This window comes from Aquarana catesbeiana, linkage group LG08 (genome assembly GCF_042186555.1).
Source record: "Aquarana catesbeiana isolate 2022-GZ linkage group LG08, ASM4218655v1, whole genome shotgun sequence".
Classification (NCBI taxonomy): domain Eukaryota; kingdom Metazoa; phylum Chordata; class Amphibia; order Anura; family Ranidae; genus Aquarana; species Aquarana catesbeiana.
This window is the reverse complement of record NC_133331.1, coordinates 194,349,459-194,357,699: the sequence shown is the minus strand read 5'-3', so window position 1 is coordinate 194,357,699 and position 8,241 is coordinate 194,349,459. Positions and strand designations below refer to the sequence as shown.

At 47.7% G+C, this 8,241-nt stretch overlaps 1 non-coding gene across 1 annotated transcript; it reads left to right on the top strand.

Annotated features, from left to right (window-relative positions):
• Positions 1 to 674: 674 nt before the first annotated feature.
• On the top strand, positions 675 to 746 carry TRNAY-AUA (transfer RNA tyrosine (anticodon AUA)). Its single transcript has one exon. It is a non-coding gene; the product is annotated as a tRNA-Tyr (tRNA).
• The last annotated feature ends 7,495 nt before the right edge of the window (positions 747 to 8,241 follow it).

The following is an 8,241-nucleotide window of genomic DNA, read 5'->3' as shown; positions in this document are numbered from 1 at the left end:
GAATAACCCTCCCTGTAACCCCAATACTATCCTTCCCTATGTAGCGATGTGAACTGTATCCAGAAAGCTTCGCACCTTCCAGTGTTTTGAATATTGTTGGTCCCGTGATTATTCGACAGCCAGTGACCTCATACCTGTGCGCCAGCAGAGTGAGTTATGGGGCGTATAGTCCTTCTGGAATCTGCTGTTATATATTCCCATACTCTAAGACTACAAATCCCAGGGACCCTTGCAGTGGCCTAAAGGTTGCTGGGAGGGATTATAAAAGTAGCTTATGAAGCCCGGGCACGCTCTCTTCCTCCTGGGCCTGACGTAAGACGGAAAAAAAATGAGGTTTACAAACATGTTATTCTTGCCTGCTCTCTATAATAGTTTTGCATAGAGCAGCCGCGATCCTCCCCTTTTTGGGTTCCCTGCTGGCGCTCCTGGCTCCTCCCCCTTGCCCAGTGCACCCCATAGAAAGCGGTCCATTGAAGCACAGAGCATGGCTCGGCCCCACCCCCTGCTCACTGGCTGTGATTGGCTCCCACTGCTGACTCTCTGTCCAGTGAGGAGAGAGAGAGCTACTGCTCTCAGGCACAGCGCTGGATCAAGATAGAGCTTAGGTAAGTATGTGGGGGGCTGGGGGGAGCTGCATATAGGTTCTTTCCTCCCACCCTCCAAAGACATTCCTCGCGTTGGTGGTGCAGTGGTGAGCATAGCTGCTTATACAGCAGCTGACCCGGGTCCGATTCCCGGCCAACGCAATTGCCAAGATGGCTGCCTCGACTGCTAACTGCAGGGTGTAAAATGTACAATGTACTTTATCCTGTCTTCTTAGGTAGTCCTGTTCCCCTCCCCCCCCCCTCTGTCCAATCACATATACACTATATTACCAAAAGTATTGGGACGCCTGCCTTTACACAAACATGAACTTTAACCCCTTGCCGACCGGGCCATAGCCGAATGACGGCTACAGCGTGGTCAGATAATTCTGGGAGGGCGTACAATGATGATCCCCGCACACACAGGAGTGTCCTTGCTCGCCGGATACTCGGGACCCAGTGCGTCAGGGATCGGGGTAAAGGACCAATCCCAGCGGCCCTTTACCACGTGATTGCTCCTGCCAGCGGATCCAGAGGGATCACTGTCACCGAACCGGCGTAATTTCCGGTTCTCTCCTCTCCTCACACCGATTGTGTAAGCAGAGGAGGGTGATGCTGATTGACTTTTTTTGCATGTATTCCAAGTGCCCAGCAGTGCCCCATCAGTACCCAGCAGTGCCCCATCAGTGCCCAGCAGAGTCCTTCAGTGCCACATAAATACCCAGCAGTGCCACATCAGTGCCCATCTGTGATCCAGCAGTGCCACATCAATACCCAGCAGTGCCACATCAGTGCCCATCTGTGCCCCATCAGTGCCATATCAGTAACCAGCAGTGCCCCATCAGTATCCAGCAGTGCCCCATCAGTGCCCAGCAGTGTCCTTCAGTGCCACATCAATACCCAGCAGTGCCACATCAGTGCCCATCTGTGCCCCATCAATGCCATATCAGTAACCAGCAGTGCCACATCAGTACCCATCTGTACCACATCAGTGCCAATCTGTGCCCCATCAGTGCCAATCTGTGCCCCATCAGTGCCACATCAGTAATCAGCACTGTCCCATCAGTGCCCATCTGTGCCCCAGCAGTGCCACATCAGTACCTAGCAGTGCCAGATCAGTACCCAAGCAGTGCCCCATCAACACCCATCTGTGCCCCATTAGTGGCACATCAGTACCCAGCCGTGCCACATTTGTGCCCAGCAGTGCCCTACAGTGCCCCAGCAGTGTCACATCAGTACCCAGCAGTGCCCCATCAGTGCACATCTGTGTCCCATCAGCATGACATTAGTACCCAACAGTGCCACATCTGTGTCCAGCAGTGCCCCATCAGTGCGCATCTGTGCCCTACAGTGCCACATCTGTGCTCTACAGTGCCCCGTCAGTGCCACTAGTGTGCCCATTAGTGCCAATACAGTGCCCATCAGTAAGTGCTCATCAGTGCCACCCTATCAGTGGATGCTCATCAGTGCCGTAGAAATGTGTAAAAAAAAAGTGTAGAAAAATGTGTTTTCATTTTCTTTTCACATTTTCCAAAAACTTGTGGGGAAAAATGACATGTTCAAAAGACTCATTATGCCTCATAGAATATACGTTGGGGTTTCTTTCCAAAATGGGGTCATTTTGAGGGCGTTTCCATTGTCCTGATGCTCCAGGGCCATCAAAAGTGTGATAGGTTGTCAGGAAATTAGATGTGTAATTTATGTCCCTAGAACACCTGACGGTGCTCCCTGAATGTTGGGCCTCTGTATGTGGCCAGGATGTGCAAAGGTCTCACACATGTGGTATCCCCGTACTCAGGAGGAGTAGCAGAATATATTTTGGGGTGTCATTTGTGGTATGCACAGGCCAAGTGAGAGAAATAACCTGTTAATATGACAATTTTGTGAATAAAAAAAGAAAAGAAAAATCTTAATTTTGCAAAGAATTGTGGGAAAAAATGAACCGTTCAAAAGACTCATTATGCCTCATAGAATATACGTTGGGGGGAGGGGGGATGACTCTCCATGCCTCTTACTAAATACCTTGGACTGTCTACTTTCCAAAAAGGGGTCATTTGGGGGTATTTGTACTTTCCAGGTTTGTTAGGGCCTCAAGAGATGAGATCGGCCATCAGTACATCAGGTGTGATCGATTTTCAATGATTGGCACCATAGCTTGTAGACTCTATAACAGTGATTGGCGAACCTTGGCATCCTGGCAACCTTTTGGAACTACATTTCCCATGATACTCATGCACTCTGCAGTGTAGTGGAGCATCATGGGAAATGTAGTTCCAAAACATCTGGGGGTGCCAAGGTTCTCCATCACTGCCCTATAACTTTCACAAAGACCAAATAATATACACTGATTTGGATTATTTTTTACCAAAGATATGCAGCAGTATAAAGTTTGGCCAAAATTTATGAAGAAAAATGACTCATTTGCTGAATTTTATAACCGAAACGAAGAAAAAATAATGTAAATCTCAGGACTGGATGTGCAGAAACACCAATGATAATATATATAATAGAAGGGGATGGTTTCCCCTCCCAAACACCCTTGTGAATGAGCCTCTAAGCCGTGGCCCCTGTCTGTGTGATGGTGTTCTGTGACGGAGCTGTGTAAATCTCAGGACTGCATGGACAGAAACACCAATCCATATAATATATATATTAATAGGAGGATGTTGGTTTCCCCTCCTGAGCGCCCTATTATCTGTGTGAAGGTGGTGGCCCCTGTCTGAGTGATGGAGTTCTGTGTGCTACATGGCGGAGCTGTGTAAATCTCAGGACTGGATGGACAAACACCAATCCATAAAATATAATAATGAAATAGTAATATTTATGTAATAATCGGAGGAGGTGGTACCCCCCATCCCCCTATCCTGAACACTTTCCTCCCATGTGAATGAACCTCTAAGGTAGGGGTCCCTGTCTGTGTGATGGGGTTCTGTGTGCTATATGGTGGAGCTGTGTAAATCTCAGGAATGGATGGACAGAAACACCAACCCATAGATTATAATAATACTATAATAGTAATATATATATATATATATATATATATATATATATATATATATATATATATATAATAATAGGAGGTGATGGTTTCCCCTCCCAAACAGTTTCCACCCATGTGAATGAGCCTCTAAATGGTGGCCACGCCCCCCCACCTGGGGCTGGCAGGAAGGTGGCCAGAGGGCGGGTACTGAGAGAGGAGATCCTGGCAGAGGGAGGAGGTGGGAAGGGCGCGGCTGGGGGTTTGATTGACAGGAAGGGGTGGGGCTTGGTGTTTGGTTGACAGGAAGGGGTGGAGCTTGGGTTTGATTAACAGGAAGGGGCGGGGCGTGTGAGGGACGGAGGTAGAAGAGGGGCGTGCAGGCAGAGGGGACATCCATGGGGGTCCCAGTGATAGGATTGGATATCCTCCTGTAATTTATAGAATTGAAGTTCCTTTTCTGGCACTTTTTGTTTACAAGTAAAAATCAGTATTTTTGCTAGAAAATTACTTAGAACCCCCAAACATTATATATATATATATATATATATATATATATATATATATATATATATACACTTCTTCCAATTTTTCCGATTTCCAGTTGGCCAGTTTCTGATGAACTGACTGACATTTGAGTGGCCACAGCATACATTTCACATTATAATATCAGCATTGTAATAACAATATAAACAATAGCGATTTTTGATAATCCAATAAAGAAGGGTCTCCTATGGGGGGGATAGTGGGAGGGGGAGGAATAGTGCCCCATCATTGGTGTCAGTGGGAGGAATAGTGCCCCATCATTGGTATCAGTGAGAAGAATAGTGCCCCATCATTGGTATCAGTGTGAGGAATAGTGCCCCATCATTGGTATCAGTGTGAGGAATAGTGCCCCATCATTGGTGTCAGTGGGAATAGTGCCCCTCATTGGTGTCAGTGGGAGGAATAGTGCCCCATCATTGGTATCAGTGAGAGGAATAGTGCCCCATCATTGGTATCAGTATCATTTCCCTATTTACATGAAGGTCAGGTTATTATAACCCAGCCAGCACAGAGTTCCCCGTTACAGTACAAGGGGAACTGTGATGTAAGGGCGAATGCTGCAAACTTTGGTGTAAAGGAAAACTCTGATGTAAGGGGGGCTCCAGAGATCACCTTATAGTCCACTGACTTCCCCTTTACATTATTGACCACAGAGTTCCAACTTACATATATAATGGGAACTCTAATGTGGGGGGGACTCTGGTGACCACAGAACACCTCTGCAGAGTGAATGCACTAAGGTAAGGGGGGGGTACTAATATAGGGGGAACCTTTCTATCAGTGCCCCCTTACCTTACTGTATTCACTCCCCCTTACATCAGTGCCACCCCTCCCCCCAGACTGGTCTTGTAGCGCTGTCACTGACCTCCTCTCAGGTGCACCATGCAGGGCTAAGCCAGACGGTCCTCTCTGGGCTCCAGCTTGGTGGTTCTGGTTTCATCCAATGGTCTCCTCCCCTCAGTCCACAAACGTCTGACTCCTCCCGAGACACCCGTCCTGGCAGCACTTCCTCTCTTGACTCTTCTGTAGGCTCCGTCCAGGGACTGCAGACATGATACAAGAGATGGTCAGAGACTGCAGGCAGGATACAGGAGATGGTCAGAGACTGCAGACATGATACAGGAGATGGTCAGAGACTGCAGACATGATACAGGAGATGGTCAGAGACTGCAGACATGATACAAGAGATGGTCAGAGACTGCAGACATGATACAGGAGATGGTCAGAGACTGCAGACATGATACAGGAGATGGTCAGAGACTGCAGACATGATACAGGAGATGGTCAGAGACTGCAGACATGATACAGGAGATGGTCAGAGACTGCAGACATGATACAAGAGATGGTCAGAGACTGCAGACATGATACAGGAGATGGTCAGAGACTACAGACATGATACAGGAGATGGTCAGAGACTGCAGACATGGTACAAGAGATGGCCAGAGACTGCAGACATGATACAGGAGATGGTCAGAGACTGCAGACATGATACAAGAGATGGTCAGAGACTGCAGACATGGTACAAGAGATGGCCAGAGACTGCAGACATGATACAGGAGATGATCAGAGACTGCAGACATTATACAGGAGATGGTCAGAGACTGCAGACATGATACAGGAGATGGTCAGAGACAGCAGACATGATACAGGAGATGGTGTGCAATCACGGCTGATCACGATGTCAATAGGAAGAGCCGTTGATCGGCTCTTCCCCACTCGCGTCTGACAGACGTGAGTAGAGGAGAGCCGATCGGCGGCTCTCCTGGCTGGGGGGGCTGTGCTGATTGTTTATCAGTGCAGCCCCCCCCTCAGATCACCACACTGGACCACCAGGGATCGCCACTAGGACCACCAGGGAAGGGGCAACATGTGGATGGCCAGGTATGTACCCCATGGCCATCCACATGTGCCCAGTGTGCCCAGTCAGTGCCAATCAGTGCCCACAAATGGGCACTGATTGGCACCATTATGTTGCAGTGATGCCCAGCAATGCCACCCTTAGGGGCATCACTGCAAACAATCAGTATCATCAGTGCCACCCATCAGTGTCCATCGGTGCCGCCTGTCAGTGCCCATCTGTGCCCATCAGTGCCCACCTATCAGTGCCCATCCGTGCCCATCTGTGCCAACTATCAGTGCCACCCATAACTACCCATCAATGCCACCTATGAGTGCCCATCAATGCCACCTACGAGTGCCCTTCAGTGCCGCCTATGAGTGCCCATCGGTGCCACCTATGAGTGCCCATAAGTTCCGCATACCAGTGCCACCTATCAATGCCCATCAGTGCCACCTATCAGTGCCCATCAGTGCCACCTATCAGTGCCCGTCATCAGTGCCCATCATCAGTGCCCGTCAGTGCCACCTCATCAGTGCCACCTCATTGGTGCCACCTAATTGGTGCCCATCAGTGCCCGTCAGTGCCGCCGTATCAGTGCCCGTCATTGAAGAAGAAAACGTACTTATTTACAAAAATGTTTAACAGAAACAAAGAAAAACTTGTTTTTTTTCAAAATTTTCGGTGTTTTTTTATTTGTTGCGCAAAAAATAAAAACCGCAGAGGTGATCAAATACCACCAAAAGAAAGCTCTATTTGTGGGAACAAAATGATAAAAAATTAGTTTGGGTACAGTGTTACATGACCGCGCAATTGTTGTAGTTCGTTAAAGTGTAACTAAAGGCAAAACTTTTTTTTTTTTTTTTTTTTTTGGAGAGGGATTAGAACACCTGTCAGTTTGTATTGTTGTCTGTGACTGAGATTCTCCCTCTCCATAAGTCCTGTTTACCGCTCTCATTGAAAGTGAAAGTAATGCCGCGTACACACGAGCGGAATTTCCGTCAGAAAAATCTTGGATGGTTCTTCCAACGGAATTCCGCTCAAGCTTGGCTTGCATACACACGGTCACATAAAAGTTCGCTGATCTTTCGACCGTCAAGAACGCGGTGACATACAACACTACGACGAGCCGAGAAAATTAAATTCAATGCTTCCGAGCATGCGTCGAATTGTTTCCGAGCATGCGTAGGAATTTTGCGCGTCGGAATTGCTACAGACGATCGGAACTTCTGATCGGAACTTTTTCCGACCGAAAAATTGGGAACATGCTCTCAATCTTTTGCTGGCTGGAATTCGGCCAGCAAAAGTCCGATGGAGCATACACACAGTCACATCCGAGCAAAAACTCTCATCGGTCTTTTGCTGGCCAAATTTCCGATCATGTGTACGCGGCGTAAAAGAATATCACAAGTTTTGGGTTGACACCAAAACAGGAATGGAGGAATGATACTCTGCAATTCCCTCACTTTAAACAGATTATCTTTCACTGCCTGTTTTGATTATAGGGCAGGAAGTGAAGGGGATTTTTTTTTTTTGTTCTTTTTTAAAAATCCCCTTCACTTCCTTCCCTATAATCAAAACAGGCAGTGAAAGATAATCCGTTTAACGTATCCTTACTTTATCCAAAAAAAAAAGTTTTGCTTTTAGTTACACTTTAAAAACCACTTCCGGACCACCCACCATCGTTATGTCGGCTGTTTGAAGAGGAATATTATTGTTATGGCAACAGCTAGCTACCAAAACACCCGTATCCTCTTCTTCAGTGAGCGGTCCAGTTTCAGACAAAAGTGGTCTCTGCGGCGGATTCGCAGCGAGATCACTTTTTATTGGTGGCGGGCTCCCCCCTCCCTCCACGCTCAGGTGCCCTCCGCCGCTTACCGGATTCGTCGGCAGCAGCAGAGGCGATCGGATCTCCACCCTTGCTGGGCATGGAGACGAGTGAGGGGAAGATGGCCCCCACCCGTCCCCATAATGTCAAAACGTCACTTCCGCCCCTGGGCTCTTAAAGGGCCATTTTTTTTATTATTATTATTTTGAATTACAATTTTTTTTTATTGCATTTTTGTGTAAATATGAGATCTGAGGTCCTTTTGACCCCAGATCTCATATTTAACCATTTGCCAACCGGCTCCTGTACATATACATCGGCACTTTAAAGATGGATATCTCGGTAACAGCAGCAGCTGCTGCCACAACCGAAGGTATCCATCTTTTCAGTGTGCCGTCCTGTTTACGATAATGGTGGTCTCTGCAGCGGATTCGCAGTGAGATCACCATTATCGGCGGCAGGAGAGGGC